The sequence below is a fragment of the Apteryx mantelli genome, chromosome 1 (genome assembly GCF_036417845.1).
Source record: "Apteryx mantelli isolate bAptMan1 chromosome 1, bAptMan1.hap1, whole genome shotgun sequence".
Taxonomy (NCBI): domain Eukaryota; kingdom Metazoa; phylum Chordata; class Aves; order Apterygiformes; family Apterygidae; genus Apteryx; species Apteryx mantelli.
Window position 1 is genome coordinate 96500785 of NC_089978.1, and position 4569 is coordinate 96505353.

Here is a 4569-nt window from a genome sequence, read left to right on the forward strand (position 1 = left end):
CGCGCGGCTGCTTGCGCGACTCCGAGCCGGAGCTGCCGCCGCCGCCGCTGCTGCTGCCAGACGGGGGAAGGTTTCCCCGGGCGCCGCCGGGAGAAGCCGGTGCTCGGAGGATGCCAGCTCGCCTCGCTGCGCCCCTCCTCCGCGCTGCGCCGCGGGGAGAGCGCAGCGCCGAGATCTCCCCGGGCGCCGCGGAGGGGCCGGTCCGGAGCGCGCCCTGTATCGCATTAAATTAATCGCCTGGCTCCGGAGGAGGCAGGTGATTCTGCCAAACACAATGAGGGGTTTGAGCGCTGCGGAATAAAGCGCCGTTCATGGGGCCGTGGGCGGCCGTGCCCGGCTCCGCCGCGCCCCGCGGGAGCCCCGCGCTCCCCGCCCGCCGGCCCCGCCGCTCGGCGCGGCCCTCCCTCGCCCTGCGCCCGGGGGGCGGCGCGGGGGCAGCAGCCCCGGGGGCGGGAAGGAGGGGGGGCTGCAGCCGGCAGAGCCCCCCGCTGCGCGCCCCGCCGGGGGGCAGCGGGGCTGAGAAAGGGGTGGACATCACCCTCCTCCCCCCCTCTCCGCGGGGACGGCCGGAGCCCCCGGGGGGCGGAGGGCGAGCGGCAGGGCCCCCGCGCAGCCCGTCGGGCAGAGCAGCGCAGCGCAGGGCGGCCGGGAGCGCGGGGCCCCCGGGCGGCCCCAGCGCGGGGCGGCGCGGGCGGCACTGCCCGGGTTCAGGCCGTGGCAGGCGTTGTTTTCCTCGGAGAACGGAGGAGGAGGAGGAGGAGGAAATCTCCGGGTTTTTAATGAGGGGGTGCAGCAGGGCTGAGCGCTGGGATTACACGGCGCGGAGACGGAGCTGCGGGCTGTGTGCGCAGGGCTGGTAGTCTCCGCCTGTCTGCCTGCTAATCGCACGTTTTCCGCTGTTAAAAAGAAACCGAGACGCTGTGGCCGAGCCCAGCGCTGTCTCTGTGACTATGACATGAAAAGATGGCGCTCTCTCCCCTCCCCCAGCCTCCCTCTCGGCTTACACTTCCTCCCCAACAGCTTTTGCCTTCCAGTTTTTTAAAGCCCTCTTTTCTCCTTTCCTTCCCCCCCTCTCCCCCGGCCGGATACCACGAGCTTCCCAGCCGATCGGTGGGTCTCTTTATTACGACGATTTTTTTTTCTTTTTTTGTAATCTCTACCTCGCTATTTTCGCCTCTCCTTTTTCTCGGAAACCTCGCTCTCCCTCTCTTTATGTCTCGCTCTCTTGCGAACTTCTGCTGCTAATGGGAGGCAGTTTGCAAGAGGCGGAGAGGGGGGAGAAGGAGGAAAGGGGGGGGGGACTTACCAAGCTGCTTCTCCCCCACCCTGTCTATTTCCTCCCTCTCTCCCGAGGCAGCAGGGGCAGGAAGGCGAGCCGGATCGCCGCGTGTGCGTGTCGGCGGGGCAGGAAGGAGGCTCCGGGAGACGCCTGCCCGCGCCGGCGACCTGGGCGCGCTGCGGCTGCCCCCGCCGCCGCGGGAGCGCCGGCCGCCGCCGGAGCGTGTGCGCTGCGCTGCGCCCGCCGGCGCGGCCGTGCCGGAGGCTCTCCCGCCGCAGGAGTTTACCTGCCTGGAAGTGTTTTATGGCGCTGCGCGCACAGAGGTGGCCCGGGCTCCCGGAACGGGATCGCGGGACTCGCCGCGGTCCCTCTCCGAGGCAGAAGGGCTCCTCCGTCGCCACCGCCTTCAACCTCTCTCCCTGCGTTCATCACCAGACTGCTCCAAGTGTTAAGTTTTTTTTTTTTTTTTTAAGCCTGCAAATTAAATTCAGCGCCGCTCTCTCCTATTTTAGTGTCTGTTATGTTAATTGCACTTAGCGCTGGGGCGCTGCTCGCCAGGGATGCATGAAGGCCTCGGAGATTAACCGCAGACTCCTGCTCGGACTTTTCTCAGCCAGCAGCGAGTTGCGAGCGGCTGCCGAGGAGTTTGCACGATACTGTATGCTTTCTGGGCGTGCTGCTGAGAGCTGGCCGCTCTGAATCCAGGGCCACCGACTCTCCGCTGGGAGGTCAGGGAGGCAGCGGCTCGGTGTGCGCCCGCAGATCTATTTGCGTAACGATTTGCATTGCAGGAGGACAGGTATTTTTCCTTCCCGTGGATGGTAAAAATGCAAAATTAGCGCGACTGTTTCTAGGCAGAGACGCCACGATTACGTGATCTCGCTGAACCTGTCTGTTGTGCTTTCTGGAGAAGCAGGGAAACCGGACACCTTTATCAATGACTTCTGGAGCCATTCTCCTGACGCTTGCTCTATTTATCGCCATCTAACCCGAGATAGTCCGCGAGTGCCTTGTCACAGCCCCTGCCCTGACCAGGGATGTTCGTGTGGCCAGCTGCACCCTGCAGAATTACCTTGCCACACCGCTAAGGAGCGGGCACGTGTGGCCTTCTCGATTGTGTCCTTTCTCCAGGGCGTATTTCATCTATTCCTTATCAAGGGACGGTGTGTGGAGTGACTGAGCCTAATAAGTTGTCCACTTGTTCATTTCAGGAGCATTGATTTCTGGTTCCAAGGCACTCTGTTCTAGCACTGGCTACAGCTGCGGGGCATTTCGCAGCTGGTCTTTCGCCTAGACAAATATCAGCGAGAATGTGAGCGTTATTAGCCACATAAATAAATCATTAACGTGCGCACAAATGTTATTTTAACATAACTTGCAAGGAGAAAATATCCCAGCGGGCCAGGATGGAGAGGCGCATTGTGTGCGCCGGCCCGCCCGGGACTTGCCTCTGCGCAGCTTGGCGGGGAGCCGCGGGGCGGGGGTGCGCGCCCCCCCCCCGCGCGGAGTCGGGAGCCGGGGAGAGGCACGGCTCTGCGGGCCCGTTTCCCGCTCCGGATTGAACATTAACCGAGATGGTGCGTGCTGGCGCGGCCGCAGGCCTTGCCCGGCAGACCTTTGTCTGCTCTGCTAAGGCCGTGTGGGGACCGCGGGCACTTTTCTCCCCAAATGCGACGGGACTAATCACATTACCGCCGGGCCGGCCGTGGCTAATTTTGCGAAGTGCCAAGCGTGCGGGCTGACCCTGGCGGCCGCGCTCTTGGCTCCGTGCAGCTCGCGGGGAAGAGCGCCTCTCGGGTGGTTAACGCAGAGGAAACGGCAGAAATTACATTTGCCTCGGCCGGCGTGCAAAAGGGCTGGTTTCGCCTCCCCCCTCCGCCCTCTCCCCCGCGGGGAGGGACGGGGGAAGCGGGAGAAGGGCGGCCGCGGCGCGGTGCCGCGGGGCAGCCGACGGGCGCGGAGCACGGGGAGCGGCAGCCGCCGCCGCCGCCGCCCGGGCCGCGCTGGCCCGGCCCCGCGGATTCCCGCGGGTGCCAGCAAAGCCCTGCCTGGGAGCCCTGCCAAGGCGGTCTCGCTTTGATATTCCGCACCACGGCCGCTCCTCCGCTTGCTCGTAATCACGCAAATGCGAGCTCGCTCCGGCACTCTCCGTAATAAACACTGAACGCATTTCTCCGGGCTCCCAAAGTAAATATTGTATTGGAGGCGCAGGGCTGCGCTGGGAAGCAGAAATCTTCCACTTTTTAGCACTTAGCAACCGACTGAAGCGTTGTGCGCTCTCTGCCTGAGCCAGGCTCGGTTTGATTTACTTTCTGGTTGCGATGCAGATATTCACTTGTCAGTTCAAGGGCAGGACAGAAACTGTGCAAGCGGAGTCTTGCGAACGGAAATCTCCCATTTACAAGGTTGTGCTCCACCACCAAAAGCCACCCTGGAGCACCTTTGTTCGGCATGCAGCTGCTTTTATTCTCCCCCCCACACCCCGCCAGCCACATCTCCATCCGACCCTTCTTCCCACCTCTCACTTCTCGGATGGATTCCGAGTCTTTTCCCGACTGACCCTGGGGGAGGAGGCGGCGGCAGGGGGGGAGGGGGAGGGGACGGGGAGAGGTTGATTATGAATGACAAGGCAAATGATAAGCGCCGAAGCGACAGCAAAGCAAACAGAAGTGGTCTCTGCTCACTCGCGGGGCCCAGCCCCGATCGCGGCCACACGAGTTGTGCCTGTGCCGCGAAAGCGAGCTTGGCCTCTGCACGCAGCCCGGCTTCTCCAGGGCGAGATAAACACATTTCAGTCACGTGGCGAGCCTATACGGTGCCATGCTCGTATTTGCCTTCCCCGGTCGCTTTTCACAATAACATGCCATCCGCCAGCCCGCTCCCACTCTCGCCCCGCCGCCCGGCCCGCCAGCACGGGCCTGCGGTGGGGGGAGAAGCCGCAAATCCCGGGGGTCGGGCTGCACCCGAGCTGCGGCTGGCGCAGGGGCAGGGGCTGGCTGCACCCCCTCTTTGGGTCGGGACAAGGGCTGTTTGCACCCCGAGCTGAAACTAGGGCTGGGGCTGGTTGCACTCCAAGCTAGGACTGGGGCAGGGGCTGGCTGCACCCCGAGCTGGGGCCGGTGCTGGGGCCGGTGCTGGGGCCGGGGTTGGCTGCACCCGAGCTGAGCCTGATGCAGGCACTGGCTGCACCCCGTCTTTGGGCTGGGACAGAGGAGGCTGCACCCCGAACTGGGTTTGAGACTGTCTGCACCCCGTCGTTGGGCTTGGACAAGGGCTGGTTGCACCGCAAG

The 4569-nt window shown here is 64.1% G+C and overlaps 1 long non-coding RNA gene across 1 annotated transcript; it reads left to right on the forward strand.

The window, feature by feature from the left end:
- The first annotated feature begins 890 nt into the window (after window positions 1–890).
- On the forward strand, window positions 891–1816 carry LOC136991128 (uncharacterized). Its single transcript, XR_010883162.1, has 2 exons — window positions 891–1110; window positions 1358–1816. It is a non-coding gene; the product is annotated as an uncharacterized lncRNA (long non-coding RNA).
- The last annotated feature ends 2753 nt before the right edge of the window (window positions 1817–4569 follow it).